The sequence below is a fragment of the Crocuta crocuta genome, unplaced genomic scaffold (genome assembly GCF_008692635.1).
Source record: "Crocuta crocuta isolate KB4526 unplaced genomic scaffold, BGI_CrCroc_1.0 scaffold145, whole genome shotgun sequence".
Taxonomy (NCBI): domain Eukaryota; kingdom Metazoa; phylum Chordata; class Mammalia; order Carnivora; family Hyaenidae; genus Crocuta; species Crocuta crocuta.
Window position 1 is genome coordinate 5,364,345 of NW_027530857.1, and position 20,610 is coordinate 5,384,954.

The window sequence follows — 20,610 nt, forward strand, 5'->3', positions numbered from 1 at the left end:
TTTCTGATACTCAAGCTATTTATTGGATTCTCATTAACCCTCATTTTTGTTAATACCCTCAAACAGATAGCTATGTATCCTAATGGGGTCTCACTAATAGGATGAACTCTGTGAAAATATTTCCTCTTAATCTCCAAGCAAATGACTCTATGTAATGCCAGATTTTGTTCTTAGTGAAAACTATTATCCCAAAGATCTAGTTTATGTTCTACAGCTCACAAAAGAAGACTCTCGGACACATAAAAGTTCCCCAAATTTCTCTTTTTTGGTCCCCTACATAGTGTAATAGACAGGACTGGAATAAATGTTTGCTCTTATTCAGTCATTGTCTCCCCATCTGGGTCGGAGGTCCAGTTAGGCCCCAGGGTGTGGCTCCTGGTGGCTCAACCAAGTCCAAGCCGCTCCATCAAGACCAAGGTTGAAGTCAGGAAAGTAAGCTTTCGAGGGGGTCTCACTTTCCATTTTGCTACCAGTTTTTTTCCATTCTGGCTTTACCCTCTTCCTAGGCTCAAGCTTGATGGTGATTCATCACCCATTCATTGTCCCAGGCTTGTCATCACAGTGGGGAGTGACGTGGAAAAGTAGCCTGAAAAAGAGTGAGGCGGATTCTGATTCCACATGTGCTGTATCGATGTAAGTGATATTACGCTTAAGCAAACCCCTTGTTTGGGTTTCTCTAGTCAGAGAGAAAAACTAGATTCATTTGTGTTGTTGATGTTTTATTGCATTCTTTTTTTTTTTTAATAGTTTATTGTCAAATTAGTTTCCGCATAACACCCAGTGCTCATCCCCACAAGTGCCCTCCTCCATGCCCATCCCCCCTCCCCCCACATCCATCAGTCCTCAGTTTTTGTCAGCATTCAAGAGTCTCTCATGGTTTGCCTCTCTCCCTTTCCCCCACCATTTCCGCCCTTCTTCTCCCCCTTGTTCCTCCGTCAAGTTCCTCCTAATCCTCCTATACGTGCAAACATGTGATATTTGTCCTTCTCTGCCTGACTTATTTCGCTCAGCAGAACACCCTCAAGGTCCATCCATGTTGCTACACATGGCCAGATTTCATTCTTTCTCATTGCCATGTAGTATTCCATGGCATAGATAAACCACATCTTCTTGATCCATTCATCTGTTGATGGACACTTAGGCTCTTTCCATGTTTTATTGCATTCTTGACATGATATGATGCCTTGCTCTGTTAAACATTTACATCATTTGCATTTAAGCTGAAACTTTGAAAGCCTGTCTAGCTAACTGGTTCTAATGAGGAAAGGATGTAGTAATCTCCTAGATGCCTATGGTTATTCTCCTTAATTTATCAGATGTCAGAATAGTATTGTTTTTCTAGACTGAAGGCAACCCAGGATTGCATCAGAATTATCAGAGCAGATTTTTAAATCTCTGAGTTAGGAGCTTAGTAGGTCTTAGGTTGGCTTGGGCAGATGAGTGGTGAGGGGACCTGTGTTACTAAAATATGAATCATTCTGGGGCGCCTGGGTGGCTTAGTCGGTTAAGCGTCCGACTTTCACTTGGGTCATGATCTCGCGGTTCGTGGGTTCAAGCCCCACATCGGGCTCTGTGCTGACTGCCAGCTCAGAGCCTGGAGCCTGTTTCAGAGTCTGTCACTCCCTCTCTCTCTGACCCTCCCCTGCTCATGCTGTCTCTCTCTCTCCTAGAAATAAATAAAACATTAAAAAAATTTTTTTTAAAAATAAATAAATAAAATAAAATAAAATATGAATCATTCTGATGCTCACCCAGGGCTCAAAGTCTTAATGGTTGGGTTAAGCTGGTTGAGCTTCCTTCTTTCACATCTAAAGAAAACCTTGGTATTTTAGCCTGAGTGTTCTAGAAGGCAGATCCTGAGACAAAGATTTGATGCAAATATTTTCCTGGGAGGCATAAGTCCAGGGCAGTGAAGATGAGACCAAAAGATAAGGAAAGCAAGGTGAGATGGAATGCAGTGTGTCACCACTTTAGAATAAGCCACAGGTCACTAAGTAGGATTGTTAATACCATACACGGGGGGTTCTACAGAAGGTTTACAGGTAGACACTTTATACCAAAATAACCGACAGGATACAGAAAGGATAAGGAAACTTATTTGTCCAGCTCTCTCCTATCTCTCATTTCCAACTGGCCAAGTTTCATCCCATAAGAAACTAACTCTGTGTCTTCTGGGCTGTGTCAGCTGATCCCTCCCCCACTTCTTCAGAAGCTGATCCTGAGCCCCACAGTGTGGTGTTTTATTAAAATCCAATACTGGAAAGGTGATCTAGCATGAAGGAAGGAGCATTCCTAAACTGATGAGGGAAGGAGGAAGAGAGAGAGAGAGAGAAGGAAATTGAGAAAATCTAAGAAGGCTACAAAGATTTGTGTCCCAATATACCTTCATAGCCTATCCCTTGGGGAAAGTTATCAGCCCTGGCTTAAGAATTTGTCCTAATGAAATGCAAAAGCTGGTTCATTTACAGCACATGCATTAAAATCCATGAGAGATTTCCAGGAAGCCCAACTCAAAAGAAAATGGCAATTTCTTGGAAATTTCAACACATACATTTGGTGTTGGGCATTATTAAGAGAGTTTGAATTGGAAGTTAACCAAGAACAATTTCAAGGTCTAAGGTGTCTGCCACAGAGGCAAGAAAAAATTCAGAGAAGTGCTACACTCAAAATAGGGCTGTTCAGGTTCATTTAACTTGTTCATGTACAATGTGAAAGCTGTGTTTGAAATTTGTGCACACATTTATATTGATAGACAGCCGACTTGTACAACACAAGGGTTAGATTAAAAATCAGCATATAACTTTCGACTTCCCCGAAACTTAACTATGAATAGCCTACTTACTGTTGACTAGAAGCCTTACCAATAACCTAAACAGCCAATTAACACATATTTTGTATGCTTTACATATTATATACTGTATTCTTGCAATAAAGTAAGCTGGCAGAAAGAAAATGTTATTAACAAAATGATTAGTACAGTACACTTATACTACTGTACTGTATAATTGAAAAAAAATCCACATATAAGTGGACCTGCACAGTTTAAATCCATGTTATTTAAGGATTGTCTAGCCCTGGGTCATGGATACAACTGGATCTGCAAGATGGACTTATAAACTTCCTATCTCCTACTCTTTTATGTTAAAGAGAAATATTTGACCTTCTCTCTTTCACTTTAGGGTAAGCACATTTATTTCATTTGTGCATAATTTTAACCCCTGTGCTCTTATGATGAGGTCCAATCATCACAGAGGTGAGTCAGCCCTTTCTTCAATGACCCACGAATATTTTATACTTTTTTCTCCCTTCCCTGCTCCCCCATTCAAAAAGAATGGATGGCTTCAGAATGTGAGTGTCCTGACACTAATAAAATCTTCTACCTTGGTGTTGCATGGTGATAGAATTTTATGAATGAGATGTCTATGCTACCACAAGTATGATAGACCACATGCACTGTGCAGGCAATTCAACATCTCCCACAAATTATGTTTTCTCTGGGACACCTGGGTGGCTCAATCAGTTGAGTGTCCAACTTCGACTCAGGTCATGATCTCATGGTTCTTGAGTTCAAGCCCTGATCGGGCTGTGTGTGACAGCTGAGAGCCTGGAGCCTGCTTTGGATTCTGTGTCTCCCTCTCTCTGTCCCTCCCCTGCTCGTGCTCTGTCTCTGTCTCTCTCTCTCTCTCCCAAATATAAACATTAAAAAAATTATGTTTTCTCCATCTTACCTGAATATGCAGCTCATTGCTAGCCATTCTCAAATTATACAGGGAGGAAAAATGATAGCTAAATCTTTGTGACCATCAGAAATATGATTCAAAGTAGGTATCAGAAAATTGTGTTATAATGGCATGAAGATTGGGTAAAATCACATCAAAAGTAGTCCATGATTTGCAAAAGAATGAGGCATAAAAGAAGAGAATTCCTCTTCACCCCCTTTGGATATCTGTTTATTTTGTCATTAACAGAGGGCTAAGGTATCATTCTGAATTCTTGCCCTGAGACTTAAGAATTTTAATCTCATACTAGACTCATTGATTTAAATGTATATTCATTTATTTTGAGAGAGAGAGAGAGAAAATATAAACAGAAAGGGGGCAGAGAAAGAGGGAGAGAGAGAATCCCAAAAAGTCTCCACACTCAGCACAGAGGCTCCATTCCATGACCTAAGCCAATATCAAGAGTCAGACCCTTAACGAACTGAGCCACCCAGGCACCCCCTGGACTCATTTTTGTATACGTTGTACATTCTTTACTTCATTTAGCTATACATCCTATACTCCATTTTGCTGTCAGATTGAGCCTTTTAAAAGGATACATCAGATCTTGATGGCCATATGTCTCACCAATCTAGTGACCCATTACATTTAGGATAAATCCAAAGTGGAAGGTTTACAAGGCCATGTATAGCCTGGACTGTGGCTATCTCATGGATAGGAACCTGTAGCTGCCTCCTTCCCACTCTGCTTCTGGCCTCTAGGGTGAGGAATAGAAGACTTTACCTATGGATATTGGTAGAAGCAGATGGTTCTGAGACTTATTTTGGATGCGAAATAGACAGGACCTGCGGATACATTAAGTGTGAGGGTTGAAGTAAATGAGGAATGAAGAATTAGTTTAGGTCATAATGGACACTCTGTGAGTACTGACAAACGTTACTAATAACTGGATAAACTTAGCCCAGGGACATGTGACAGTGATGATCTGGCTTTAGTTTGCGCATCAGGTGCCAAGATTAGGGTCAGAATTCAGTGCTCTGATCTTCCCTGTGAGGCAGCAGCTCCCCAGGTTTTATGGATTCAGGACTGCCTATCTGCGGAGACGCTGCCACTATACAAGCGCATGATTTATTTAGCACCTTCAGTGCTTCTTGACATTGCTTACAGGGCCGTGGACAAAGCCATCTCTCAGAGTATTCATTTAAAATTGCACACTAACTTCCTCTCCTGGAGGTAAGACCTGGGAATCTTCACTATAAGAAACTTCTGCAATCCTCAGAAATTCTAAGCTTGAAAATCACTGCCTTAATAGATTCCTCTGGAATTATGTCCTTTGTTGGGTCTCATAAAAATTGAGCTTGAATTGCCTTTCCTCCACCTGTTTAACAAAGAAACATCTCTCAGATGCCGAAGATAACACACATTTAACTGCAGCCTGCAGGAACTGAATGAAATCGAATTCTCCTTGGGAAATGGGTCATTTTTCAGACCCGGTGCGAAGTGTGTGCTTCGGCACCCAGAAGCCTTTCTAGAAGACTATTCCGCCCCAGACAGCTGGCGTATTCATAAGCTGCTGCTTCTGGGGGATAAACGAGGCTCCCAGAAATTGTGTGGCAGGCCACCTCCCTGTCGCCTCTGGAAACGTGAATACCATCTTACCAGCTTTCATTTGTTCTGTCTTTTGGCCAGGCTCTCACAGAGGCACAGTGGAAAGCCAGGTCCTGTAGAGGGTTAAGATAAGGCAAAAAAAAAAAAAAAAAGCAAACATTTCTATCACCTCTGGTCATTTTCCTTTTCCAGATTTCACGAAGGCCAGAAAATATTTCCAGGGTTTCTTTTTCAGCATTTTCAAAGCAAACGCACCAAGAATACTGCGCTAATCTCCCAACATGAAATACAAGACAAACCTGGAGCTGCTTTAAAGTCCGGAGTGCAGGAGGACTCTGGCCCTTGCGTGCTCAGTCCCCACCCAGGGAATTTGCAACATTCACAAATTTGAATTCAATTGACCACATTCACTTGAAAAGGGACGGGATTGCTAAGCCGCAGTGATGGGAGTGACATTGAATACAAGATTGTGTAGCACTTTAAAGAACTTTCGTTTTATTACCAGCTCCATAATCACATTAACTTAGACTGAAAATTTGAACTAATTCTTTCCCTAGAGGCCCGAGCTATAATAATTGTAGAAATCTGTGAAAAAGGATAAATACAATTCAATAATTATATTGATAAATAAAATGAAAATCAACTAATTGTGTCATTCACTCAGATGTTCACTTCGGCTGTTGCTGGCTTCATGCTTCGCCGCCTGCTAAACTTTTCTGTCACACTTCAATAAATTTAATTGTGCAGAATAAATGAGCTAATTTTTGAAGTCACAGGCTCTGTTTGCAAGATAAGGGTGGTGATTTATTGACCTCTCCTAGCTCCGTAGGAGCGTCACTCTCCTACTGACAACTTGGCATCAGCCCGTTTTCTTGGCGGTTCATTTCCCCCTCCCCACCCCCCAACTCCCATCCCTTGTTGAGCCCTATGGTAGCCTCGCTTCTCATCTTCTTCTGGAAATCACTGAGTGCATATCTTAACAGTCTGGCAGGCCCCACTTCCTTTTGGCTGCAGAAGAAAATTCTGTGGTTTCTGTAGCTGTTCTTTATAGGATGATTATTTTTCCATTTCTGCAGGGACCTGAACCCATCATTCCGTTTGTCCCACTGGAGCCTCAAGTTGTGAACTTATACCTTTCAGTGCCCCCAGGTGCAACCCAGTGAGCCTGTAGGTGTGACATTGATCATGGAAACAACAGTTTTCTTTCTTGGGCTTGAAAGAGCTTCTTGTGACAGTGGTGTCACATTGGATCAAAGCACCCGATAAAACACAATTATTTTTTAAACGAGGCCACTTCCTGCATGTTGGGTTGAGATATGATAACCTAAGATATAACCACTCAGAATTCCAGGAAGGTTTTGAATAAGCAAAATAGAAGGTGTAATGTAGAGAATATGCCTTAAACCAAATGCCTTAGGGGGTAAAGTAGATTTTTCATACGTTTTTTCCATCATTATGTCCAGATTATTTTAACAACTGATTATTTCCCAATGCACTGCCAAAAAAACTTGTGTTACTTATGATTTCTCACCGTGTCTAACTTCTAGTACAATGCCTGGAATTTGTAGGTGTTCAGTAAAATAACTGTGGAATTAACACATCCACTGATTATACGTGAATCACACTAGTATAAAGATATCATATTAAAAGCAATACATGCATATATATTTCTAACTGTTATGGGACAATTTGGAAAATATGCGATTTGATACCAAATTATAGCATATTGAGCTTTATTAAGTGGAAGGATCAAACCAGAGTCGTAAGAGTAGAAAAATAACTCTGTTTTTAAACTTTAAAAAAATGTTTATTTATTTATTTTGAGAGAGTGAGCAAGTGAGCAGCTGAGGTGCAGAGAGAGAATCCCAAGCAGGCTTCACGCTGTCAGCACAGAGCCTGATGTGGGGCTCGAACCCACGAACCATGAGATCATGACTTGAGCCGAGACCAACAGTTGGAGGCTTAACCAACTGAGCCACCCAGGTGCCCTAGCTCTTTTTAATAAAGCAAGTCCTCTCAGTCATCACTAGGCATCTAAATGTAGCTCACAGAGAAAATATGGCCTGAGCTATATAGTAAGCCATTTATATATGGGAAAAGTCCCAGAGGTAGATCTCCCTGAGGAGTCTGTCAACCATCAGCTCAGGGTGGCCTCCGTTGTCTGCCTCTCCTGGCATCAGGAAAGGTGATGGGACAGACTATCAATACCAAGATTTTGGGTCCCTGGAACTATGACTTCAATCCCATCATCAGGGAAACTCACAAAAGTACAGCCTCGCAAAAGTGTTGGTAAAATAGGGGATATGTATATGTGTGTTTGTGTGTGTGGAGGTGTGTGTAAATTAGCTTACTCTCTTGAACATGAAGAAGACATATATATAACTTTTTCTTTACCCTTTTATTTTCCATCTCTTTGAAGTCTGAGAACTTGGCTTGGGGAAGTGAAGAGCTGGCTATGGTGCTCTTAATGTAGATTCACTGTGATGGCTTTGTCCCGATGCACAGCAGAACCTCCAGGAAAGAGTCTCCAGGTGTTTGTCTGTAGGAAGTCATAAAGTCAATGCAAATCAGGGCAAATTCCCCACAGGCAGAAAAGAGTTTCAGAACACCGGAGCTCTGGCTGTCATTGTTCCCAGCTTTGCTGCAGGAACAATCACTTATTGATAATGGCACTCTTTAAAATAACCGTTGAGTAGGGAGTGAATTGGAATTGCTTGGTGCATCAGCAAAGGACAGAGGGAAGTTCCCATGAGTATTGACCATGCTGGATTCTCCCCACACGAAAATATCCAAAATATCCACCTTTCACTAGAACTGGAAGAATGACTGGGTCTTTTTCTACCCTGCTTTTCTCTTTCCTGCCAAAGTGTTTATTGAATCCCTAACTAAAACCACTTGTGCTCTTGAACTTTCCTCTTGGAAAAAAAAAGAAAGAAAGAAAGGAGCGATTATTGTTTCTTTCTCAGAGGGACACAAAGAGGGATTACCACAGGAAATCCAGAGAGGCTTTAGAAGACGAGTTTGCGTTGAGATGGAAGCCGGAAGCCCACTCGGCCAACTGCCTCCACGGGACCTGGCACTGGGGCAGGCCTGAGACATTGAATGCCGCCGAGCCTCTATGTGAACAGGAGAATTCGGTGCTTTATCTTCGAGGCCCTCCATCGCTCTGCCCTGAGTGCCTGGGAAACTCTGCGAGTCGTCGCCTGTGGCGGTGACACTGATTTGTATCTGGGTCTGAACTTCAATGAGAACGTGAATTGAACTCATTACTCGAGGAAGGAATCACTGCCAAATGTAACAGGATGGGATTGCAGCGGGGTATAAGGTTTTATGGGGCTGCAGTGAAATACCTCATAGAAAGGTTTCCAGTTCATAAAACACTTTCAAAACATGCTCAGGCCTTTTAAGTGGAGCGGACATTATCATTTCTATCTATAGAGTTTCTCTGCAAATGCAACTCAAATATCCTTTGGGTTGACTACATACACAGAGAACAGAAGAAAAGATGTGGAAGAAACTTGGACTAGAGATTGTCTCACTGGAAAGGTTTCCATCTGGTGGAATTATGTGAGAACAAATGACATCAGAAACCAGCACATCGGGACACTTCTGTCAGTTCCATATGGCCCAGCTTGCTTTTACAGGTATTTAATTAATTCAGCAAATATTTACCGAGTCCCTATCATGTGTGGAGTACTATCCTAGGCACTGGGGGTACAGTGGTCAATGAAGCAAGTCTACTCCCATGGCACATGTATTCCACAAGGAGAAAGAAATAACCAAAAATTGATCAGAAAATATATTGTGAAATGTCAGGTAGCGATCACCGCTCTGGAGAAAAGTAAAGCAGGAGAAAATGGGACAGAGGGTGTGGGGTGACATTTTAGACAGTATGTTTTGCAAAATCCACTCTGAGGTGGTGACATTTGAGCAGAAGCTTAAATGAAGTGACCTATATGTTGAATCCAGAAAACCATTTTTCTGTAATTTTGAAAGGGGGCAGGCAGGAATAAACTACTAAAAAGGTCAGGAAGTTATTTTTGGTTCAAAGATGCTCAGTTTAAATTGCCGTAAGGCATGGCTCCCTTGTCTCCCACCATGTGGCACTTTTAGTGGCCATTTGGATAGAGCTCTGAACACTTTCTTGGAGATTTTCTGATGCATGTGGCATAGTAACCAGTGTGCATTTTCCTGTCTTTCTGGCTTGACCTCTTTTTACTTGCTAGCAAGAAGCATAAGCTAAATAATTTTATACCTTTCAGTCCAGGCAGAAAATTATAAAGGAGAGGAGGTAGAAGTCAGAAAAACAAGATACTAGAAAAAAAAAAAGGCCGAATCCAAGTGAGTTCATGGTTTTGTTTTCTGTCTTTCTGTAGCTTTCTCACTGACCCTTACAAAGTAAGTTTCTCTGCAAACTGCATTTCCCATTAGCAGGCGCTATGCGATTTATTAAAATGTCTTTCCCTCCTGCAAGGTGCAAAGTCCACAATAGCAGATTTGAAAACTTTCCCATACTTCAGAGAGCAATGTGGGTTTTAACTTGGCCAGCACCAACATACAAACCAAGAAACTTTCACCTGCATGGAATGAAATGGAGTATGATCATGTTTATCAAACCTATGCTACACATTGGCTTCTTTAGTTATAGAATGTGAAAAACGCCTATTTATTTTAAAAGAGAGTGCCGTGCTGATTTTTGACTTTTACTCTAAAATTGCTAACTGCTTTCAATCACTAGATCACGTTATATGTTTAAAGGATTTCTGGGTCCTGGAAGTATTTATTTCCTAAACTAATGCTCATTCTGATTTCGAAGGAGAAAATTAGGAGGAAGTAGAACGTGCATATGCCTGTGTTGTGCATTAATGTAATTTTAGTGGTTGGTGCACACTACAGCCTGAGGGAAGTTCTAGGATTAGAGTATTTAGAAAACATGGAGTCTGAACGTCAAGCTTAAGAATATGGTATTTAAGTAATGGTTTCTGTCCAGGTACTCTTCTGCTTGTGATAAGCCCCGCAGGCTGGCTCACTCACCAAGATCCTCAGTTTCAGGTGAGGAAACTCAGCGGAGGTACCAAGCCAGATGATAAATAGCTAAATGGGAGCCAGACTAATAAGAGCACCACTTACAGTGTCAGACATACTTGCGTTTTAGTCTTGATTCTTGCAGGTCCAAATGTTTAGTCCTGGGCACGTTTCTCAAATTCCCTCAACCTCTGTTTCATCTTCTGTAAAATTGGGTTACAAACAGAAAGTGCTTAGCCAAATAGGTAACACTCCATGCAGGTTTTCACAAATCCTTTGCGAGTATTTTGTAATAAATATTAAACAACTTTCACGACTTACCGAATTTACTTGTTGAATAGTCACCATGGTCTCCAGTTGTGATCAAAGGTGTTGTCAGTGGTGTCAAATAGAAGCTCGTAGACAATAGCCACGACTATCGCTATGGAAACACCTCACTGTTCTCTGCCCTGAGACTGTCCTTAGGGCTTTCTGTTAACCTGGACTCATCTTTAGTATCTGACTGAGATCTTATTTTGTGTTACTCAACAAAATAATATTAACCAAATGTATACCTTTCAGAATCAGAAAGAAAGTAACTAGGGAGTGGAATAGAATGATAGCATTTCCAAATTCAATTTAATTCACTCGAATTTTGCTTTATTATTTTTTAAACATTTTTAAATTTTATATATAGGGACTGCACATGAGTAGAGAAGAGGAGCAGAGGGAGAGAGAGAGCATCGCATCCCAATCAGGCTCCATGCTGTCAACACAGAGCCCTACCCAGGGTTCAATCCTATGATTGATCCTGGGATGATCCTGGCATGATCCTGGGATCATGATCTGAGATGAAATCAAAAGTCAGATGCCCAACTGACTGAGCCACCTGGGTGCCCCAAATATTGCTTTTTAAATTTAAAAACTACAGGGTTGCCTGGGTGCCTCAGTCAGGTCGGCATCTGACTCTTGATTTCAGCTCAGATCATCATCTTGCAGGTCATGGGATTGAGTCCCAAGTCGGGCTCTGCGTTGACAGTGTGGAGCCTGCTTGGGATTCTCTCTCTCCCTTTCTCTTTGCCCCTGCACACTCCCTGCTTCTGCTATCAATAGATAGATAGATAGATAGATAGATAGATAGATAGATAGATAGATAGATAGATATAGATAGATAAAATTTTAAAAGTATAAACTCTGGCTTAGCTAATAGGACAGTGGTTAAAGCAAACAATGATTACTTGTTTTCTGACATCAAAGTGAGTTGCACTGGTCTGAAAGGAGGGTGAGATGAAACCCCAGATTCTAGATGTGTCAAGCTCTAGAGAGAGGGATAATAGTAACTTTGAGGAAATGGAGGTGAGTGAACTTGATTCTACTCTGAAAATTCTGAGTCGCTGTGCATGGCTGTGCACCTACGTATCTCACAGAAACAAGATGCCTGAAATCTGAGTAAAATGTATGTGTATAAAGTATAAGTGCTATTTACTTAAAGAGAAGAATTCTAGCATCAAGGGTAGGAATGTTGGCTTGTGCTGAGAAGATGAAAAAGTAGAGATAAAAATAAGTAAATTGTAATCTTTTGTATAATCTTTTTTAATTTGAGAAAACATGATCTTTTAAATTCTAATACATTAATAATAATTTCCTTTTTTCTCAATGGACTCACACAGGGGACATCTATTTCTGTCTCTAAGTAAAGGCCTATAATTATTTCAGACCAACACAATGATTTATGGAGTGCCTACTGTGTGGCATAGACTCTGAGAGTCACTTCACCTCCACTATTCAATTTAATCCTTTCGCCAACTCAACAACATGGTATTATTATCCTTGTTTTGTAGATAGAAAAAATAAAAGGGGCCCAAAATGCTTAAGTATGGCAGACAAGATCATGTAAGTAGTATGACAAAAACCCTGCATATAAAACCAGCCTTTTGATGTGAAGGTCAACGTTCAATATATGTCCTTCTATGTAAGAATTGTTAGAAATAATGTAATTATCATGTATGAAGCTTTTTCCGTTGCTATTTTAAAATACTGCTGCCAAAGCTCAGATGTGATTAGTGACTTACATCTTTAAGCTTTATTTGGTTCATCTTTAAAGGTTTTATTCTCAGTAAATTTTTGTTCAATAAATATTAGAAAAGTAATTGCTTAATAAATTATTTCTTGAACATCTATGGCTATCTATCCAATGCCATAAGATCCCAAACGCGGGTCCCTATGAAACCTAGCTGAGAGGGTATGAGCTGAGGATTAGCCCCCTAGCAGAGTCACCCCACTCCCCACATGCGCACAACCCCCTAGTTGTCCATCAGTTCTCTTTTTTAAGGACAAATTTTAAAGTTTATTTATTTTTGAGGCGGGGAGGGGCAGAGAGAGAATCTCAAGTAAGCTCTGTGCTGATGTGGGGCTCAGTCCCATGAACCGTGAGATCATGACCTGAGCCAAAACCAAGAGTAGCACACTCAACTGACTAAGCCACGCAGGTGCCCCCAACCACCAATTCTCAAGACAGAACTGACATAATTTGCAAGGCCTGGTGCAAAATGATAATGTGGGGCGCTTTTTTTGTCCAAAAAGTATCAAGAATTTCAAAACAGCAAGAGTAGAGGATTAAACCAAGCCCAGAGGCACTCTGGGTTTGGGGCTCTGTGGACTGAACAGGCTGTATATCCGGGAAACCACTTGGATCTAAAGAGATGGGCGCTCACCTTTGCACATTTTCCCTCAGAAGAATAAAGTAAAGACTTTTCCATGCACAGCCTTTGAGATCAATGCGGTAGTACTTCTATAAACATATAGAATTGCTGAAGAAATTACTTTGTTTGGATGATAGGTACCCCCTTTCTTCCTCTCCTGGTCTCAGATATGTGCCATTTCTCCCCTGTAGTTTCTGCAACTTAGCGGGAAGGATGGTATCCTTGGATCCTCTCTGTTAGGTCTAGAAGGGCAGGAGCCATGCCTGTCTTATTCGCCGTCATATCCCCAGCACCTCGCCCTTGCCCATCACTTAATAGGTGCTCAGTAAATTCTTGTTGGGTGACTGAAACATCAAATGGGTGAAAAGATACCGGAGGGGAAGTAGTGACATTTAAAATTATTACAGCACTGAACAAACAGTAAGATTATTTCTGTTCTCAAAACTCTGCAGGAGAGGAACTAAAAAATTTTAAGTTACTTTATTGTAAACCAATGATCATGATACTATCTCCACATCCACACATCTTACTTGTTTGCTCGGTTTTGCGTTTATTTTCCCATAAGGAATGGCTTCAGCAAGAGTTAAACTCAGTGAAGAAAGTAAGAGGACTGCAAAGCTTCCCTTGCTGTTCTGCCAACTGGAATGTTCCATGTGCTGCTTTTAGTGAACAGGGTAAGCCTTGAAGCTAAAATCAGATCAGTGAAAGTTTGTATCCATGGATGTATTCACACACACACACACACACACACGCACACACACACACAGGCTCTCATTAGGAAATTAATTGAAAAGGGGCGCCTGGGTGGCTTAGTCGGTTAAGCGTCCGACTTTCGCTTAGGTCATGATCTCACGGTTCGTGGGTTCGAGCCCCGCGTCGGGCTCTGTGCTGACTGCCAGCTCAGAGCCTGGAGCCTGTTTCAGTCTGTGACTCCCTCTCTCTCTGACCCTCCCCTGCTCACGCTGTCTCTCTCTCTCTCTCTCTCTCTCTCTCCTAGAAATAAATAAAACATTAAAAAAAATTTAAAAAAAAAAGGAAATTAATTGAAAAATAAATGAAATAGGGGTTCAATTTGGATCATGAAACCGATAGCATGCTCTCTGTACTACAAAATTCATTGTAGTATATCTGAAAATAGAGCAGACAAGGACAGCAAACCTTCAAGACCTCGAAAACCACCAATATTCACAGAAGACTGAAGTTGATTTTTTTTTTCTTCTCTTCCCCTCACAGTAAGTCTAATAGCAACGAATCCCGGGGAACTAAAAATATACGGGGTATACAGTAACTCCCTTCTTTGGCTCTTTCTATAATGTATACAAATCTGACTGATAAAAGGCTCAATTCACTCGGCAGCGAGCTGGCTTCTGTCTGATGGAATTTCACCCTGGAGTTTTCACAGGGAAAGCAGTTGGAGCCTTTCTATCTCCCATCCTTCTCTGTGGGAGACGGAGCCTTATGAATCTGAGTGATAGCAATACGCAGTCTGGGACATGGTGGTCGCTGTGTCTGCAGGCATCTGACAAGAGGGGGATATGATTGTAGCAGTGTGTTTGGGAAGTCTGGCTTTCTCCCTCAAAGCCCTCTTTATTCTAAGGTTACCTGGCATTGCATAAGAGCCAAGCAGGCAAATTAAATTCCTTCTATTCAGCCTTGCAGAGACGTGAAAAAAACTCATCTCTCGGCTGGCAATATTTGTCACTGGCTCTGTCCTTCCTGGCAGCAGGCTGCTGGGCATTCGATAGCCAGGCTAGTCAGGAGCAATATTTTTCATTTTTATTTATATCTTAACTTTCTTTACTTCTTTCAGGATCATCCAAATTAATTTAAGGCCCTGTGTTTGTGTAGACTGATTTCCATGGCAACTCCACCGTATTTGGCTCTGCCTTTCTCTGCCTCCAAGAGGATATGGATCTAGGATGACCATAGCATCAGGTATCTCTCTGATTTTTGTACACTTCACTTCTCACTTTTGACATTTAAATTTGGAGTCACTCAAATAATTATCTTGCTCTCTTTGAAACCATCAAACTTGCAATTCACTGTACATTTCCCATGGGCCAGTCATGTTGGACAGTATCACTGTATTGAGTTTGATTTGTTCTCGCCATGGTCAGGTTGAGATAAAAATTTGTCAAAGCGAAATTATGTGCATCAAAAGAAGATTTTCAAAATTGTTTCAGGTCATCGATTGGTCTGGCAAGCCTCTGTTGAACTTGGAGATTATAAAAATTTAATGATTATAATTATAATTTTATAAAAGTTTGCAGATTTTGCCAATAACTACAGTTTCTCAGGTGAGAATGCTACAGATTATATAGCATCTGTAAGTAAATTCACACCTCTGGCCAAGGATATTAGAGCCTCGGTTCAGGTAGAGGACCTCCAGGTAAAAATCTATGGTCTTTAAGAAATTATGGAGCAGCAGGGGTGCCTGGGTGGCTCAGTCGGTTGGGCGGCCAACTTCGTCTCACTCAGGTCATGATCACATGGTTCGTGGGTTCAAGCCCCACGTCAGGCTCTGTGCTGACAGCTGAGAGCCTGGAGCCTGCTTCAGATTCTGTGTCTCCCTCTCTCTCTGACCCTTCCCTGTTCACACTGTCTCTCTTTGTCAGATATAAATTTAAAAATACATTAAAAATTTTTTAAAAAAGAAATTATGGAGCAGGGGACAGTAGATTAAAGTCAGGCAAATGCAGTTCTTCTTAAGGGAGAAAATTGGGAAGGGGAAGGAACAAGAGAGGAAGAAAGAGGAGTGAAAATAGAAGGACAGACATGGGGAGGATGGAAGAAAGGAAAAGAGAGAAAGGAGAAAGGGAGGAAGGGTGATTCTACACAGCAATACCGGTGAGTTTGACATTGGTCCAAGAGAGAATTCTAGATTGGGTTAAGAAAGTGATGCTTTGGGGCGCCTGGGTGGCTTAGTCGGTTGAGCGTCCGACTTTCGCTTAGGTCATGATCTCGCGGTTCGTGGGTTCGAGCCCCGCGTCGACTCTGTGCTGACTGCCAGCTGTGCTGACTGCCAGCTGACTGCCAGCTCAGAGCCTGGAGCCTGTTTCAGTCTGTGACTCCCTCTCTCTCTGACCCTCCCCTGCTCACGCTGTCTCTCTCTCTCCTAGAAATAAATAAATAAAACATTTAAAAAAAAAAGAAAGTGATGCTTTGTAAGTACTTAAAACACTTAAATTAGAAGGGTGTATCCGGGATTCAGCAAGACATAGGAAATTTTATTTTTCTATGGTTATTATCATGCAGGTAGGAGGAGTAGTGATAGATGGAACAAAATATGACATTGAGTGCTCACTGTATACTCACACTGTGGTAGGATGTCATGGTCCCTCTCTTTGGCCCTGATTTGTTCCCAGTCCTAGTAACTGATGACTTTGAGGAGAACAGAAAGGTGCAAAAAAGTACAGAATCTGGAGGCAGATTGTCTAGTTTTGAATCTTGGCTTTACCACTTATTGGTTCCCTGTGACCTTAGGCAGCTTACTTAACCTCTTTGTACCTCAGTTTGTGTAAGATGAGAATAATCATGATATCCACTTCATCATTTTATTGTGAATATCAAGTTAGTTAAAAATGCCTAAATGCTCATAGTAAAGACTGACACACAAGAATGGTGTTAGCTAATACCAACACCAATAATAGTGACACACTGATGATATGCTTACTACATTTATTGGAGAACAGAAGTTGGGAGGGACAATGATATTCTGAAATATAAACTAATGTCATAGATTGAACTGTGGAAGATGAAATTTCATACAGACAAATAGGAGATCCCATATCTGAATCCTCAAAATCTAACTCGAGTAGCGTTAACTTCCAGCTCAAAATGAGCCATTTATGCTTGGCTCTTAAGCACCAACCACATGCCAGGCACAATCTAAAGTGCTATTTATGAGAAAGAACCAGAGTTAGAGGGAGATGTCATTAAGGTTGCATCAGTGGAATCACGGGAATATATTTTCCAAACCAAGTGATCTTCTCCTTCCATCAACCACTACTGGATTCACTTCGAGCCACCACAAGTCCAAGAGAGACTTTGGCAAATTCCCAAGTGTTCAAACACTACTAGTCAGCATGGCCTGGGGATTAGTATCCGTGACTTGTAACAAATTAGGAAGGAATCAGGGACAAGCGAAGTGGGGTAGGAGGGCTAGCAATAAGCTCTCTGGAACAGCCCAAGGTCATGGTTACTGTCTCAGCATAACTACACATTATGTTCTACTTCACTCCTCAAATTGCCCAATTTGGACAATAAAAATATGATCTCTCTGATGCTGACTTTCTAACATTTTAAGAGCCGTTTCAATGAGAATGAGTTGGCCTTATTTCTCAACCAGTCTCCTAGTTGCATGTGACGGCAATGTAACTCAAAATATCTTAAGCAAACAGGGCGCTTATCAGCTCCCAAAACCAAATCATGGGAAAGGCAAGAGCAGAGTTGCCCCTAGGAGGAGCTAGAATCAGGGTGTGCTCTTTCTGTGTTTCTCTCTTTCCTTCTCTCCCCTACTCTGCTCCCTGCCTTTGGAACTGACTTCCTATTCTCCTACTGCTACAGGGGCTCCAAACTGCCATTTATCAAGCTTAGCAACCGGAGAGAAAAGGAGGCTCTTTACTGTCAGCTAAACACTTGGAAATTGGAAAGGACTTTGCCTCAGTGTGTCTGGGTCAGGGACAAGGTGAGGGGTGGTGTGGGGAAGCAGGCAGGGCAGACTGAAATAATAACCACTACAAACCGCTGTCAACCAGTGAAAGTCACAAAGAGACAGACTCCAGCTCAATGTGATTATAGGGGCAACCTTCTGAAGATGAGTTTCTAATCACTGGAGGTGTTTAATTATCAGGTGGGTGACATGTGTCAACACGTTCATGTTTTGAGTTAAGAATTTGGCTAGGAAATATTTAAATTTCCATGTGATCCCAAGATTTTTTACTTCCATAAATTTTCCTTATGAATATAGGGTTTGTTCTAACCCTTAAGCTTTGCTTTCCTTTGGTTTTCATGGAAATACCTAGGACTAAGAGATGAGATTGATGGGTTATGGGGAATCTGCTCAGTTTCTGAACTGTGAAATTTTGGGAGATGTTTCAGCTGGGAAAATGATGGGGTTCAGGACTTGCTACCCAAAATATGGCACCTTGATACACTAAATATCTTTTTAGTTTACTTTAGTTTTTGCATACTTAATGACAAAGAATCGAAGTTCCTAGTATAAGAAATGAAATAATCACCACCCTTAGAAATTGCATGGAATTCTAAGGGACCTGAGGATTACTGCAAAACTATTGGAATTGACCCAATAAAGGGACATAATAAATTTAAACAGTATTCTCTAGGGACCTTTTGTGCTCTGCAATTCTGTGATTCCATAAAACCAGTCATGGCAAATGGAGACCATTTGTTTCTGCAGCACTGAGCATAACTCAAATTATTCAAAACTCACTTTGAGTACTAGAGGCAAGGAAAGCTTTCTGAGCTGGCCATGGTGAGATGTACAGTCAGGAAATAAAAATATTAATTGAATACTTCACAGTATCTCTCCAAAAACTTTATTCAGTCTGCTCTCAGCGATTATGAAGCTGAGAGACGCTATGGTAATATATGCTGTATTCTACAGAAATATATGCTATTTTTTATATTCCAGTGGGAATATAGTCTCCAAACCAAGTAATCTGCTTCCCTGTTCAACCATATCTTTAGTCTTGGATTCAGATATATATATGTGAATACGTGTGTGTGTATGTATACATATAGATATATCTGAATATGTACATATCTGAATATGTATATGTGTATATGGTATATGTAACTGTATGTATATATATATGGGTATGTATATTTATATTGTGTATATAATTGTATGTATATATGTCTATGCATATGTATGTATTTATATATATAGTGTATGTCATTGTATATGAGAGCTGCATTGTGATGAGTAACGTGTGTATGTGTGCAGTAATGTGTGCTCTATTACTAGGGCTGTGTAGGGGAGGAAAAGTTTTCCTCTACCCTTTTGGTGTCCCTGGATGGGACTGGAAACTAAATTGACAAAGACAGATTAACAGGAGAAAAGCATACATATTTAGTTAGTATAAATTTTATGAGACGGGGTACCTTCTGGAGAAAATGAAGATGCAAAGAAACAGATTTGTGTATTGTTATGCTGGATTTGAAGATGGGTGAATCCATGGAGGGATGTGGTATGTCCTGGAAAAGGAAGCATAGTAAACTGGGCGAAGTTTAGCAAACAGTGTTTGTTCAGATTCTTCCTGGAATCCCTTTGTCTCCAGACATAAGGATACTCTTTTCCTCTGACTATAGGGAGGGCAGTCTTTCACATCAGAGGTTTATGACCTATTTCAGGGGAGAAGAGCAGGAAGGTGGAAAGTAACCTTGCTACTTCTGCTGGTTTCTCAAAACTCCTTCAACTTAAAATATTTAGTGTGTCGAGGTGCCATATTTTGGGTATCAAGTCTTGAACCCCATAATTTTCCCATCTGAAACATCTCCCCAAATTTCAGAGTTCAGATTTCCCCATAACCCATCAAATTCCTCTCTTAGCCCTGAGTATTTCCATGAAAACCAAAGGGAAACAAAGCTTAATGGTTAGAACAAACTCTATACTCCATTATACTTCATTTTTAAATCCAGAGGGCAATAAGTAAGAAGATTTCTAGATGTTGGATTCAAAGCAACTTCTGGAGTCAAGGCAGGCAGTGGCGATCAACAGACATTTGGTATCAAATGTCTCTGGTAATGTCCTCATACTGTACAGTTTCACTTGCAAGGCTGAAGGAAAATGGGCATGTTTAACTTTTAATGATTCCAAGTCAAAAGCGGAAAAACTGTAAATGTTAATTTGGAGAGTTGTAGCCAGGTATGAGAAGCAACTAGAAGAATTCAGGATCCAGTCTAGTGTACAAATAGGTAAGAAAACCAGCAAGACAATGGACAGGACTACAACTTAATACCCAAAAGACTGTGTTATATTGAAATATAATTTTTTCTCTACAGTCAGCTCTATTTCTATCAAAGATGATCAAAGTAAGAATAAGTTGCTTGCAAAATAAAGCTAGTATCCTTTAACTTGGTCTGATTGCTTGCAAAAGTGCAGGAAAAATAATAATTGGTCACATAGGCTCTTTTTTGAGTCTGCTTTGCTGAAACTCTTCATAAACAATATTAGATTGGACTATTGAGGCAAGGAAGCCAAGCCAAGCATTCTCCATCAGACTTGGTCTGTAATACCTATGAATTTAGAAGAATTCTTCCTTTTATGAGGTCCCCCAAATATCTTTTCATTCCCGGGTCTGCCAGGAAGTGAACGTCCTTACTCAACTGGTAAGGATAGAAACCCTGAGAAAAAAAGGCACCAGGTGATTTTTTTTTCAAGAACTTTTGTTGCTTCCATAGAGTCAACTTTAGTTCCTTAGTGTTGCTTAGTGTTCCTAGTGTTGCTTCCAGTTAGTCAATCCTAGTGTCCGGTGATATTTGATTCTATGTATGTCATTGTCAAATATAACATTCCTGTAAAAACCTTGATAATAGAAGCGATGTTTCCAATT

At 40.7% G+C, this 20,610-nt stretch overlaps 1 long non-coding RNA gene across 1 annotated transcript; it reads right to left on the reverse strand.

Annotated features, from left to right (window-relative positions):
* Window positions 1-242: 242 nt before the first annotated feature.
* Window positions 243-10,732, reverse strand: LOC144235961 (uncharacterized). The gene is made up of 4 exons (XR_013336376.1): window positions 10,674-10,732; window positions 10,472-10,555; window positions 7,722-7,866; window positions 243-586 (listed from the first exon to the last, which is right to left on the reverse strand). It is a non-coding gene; the product is annotated as an uncharacterized LOC144235961 (long non-coding RNA).
* Window positions 10,733-20,610: the final 9,878 nt, after the last annotated feature.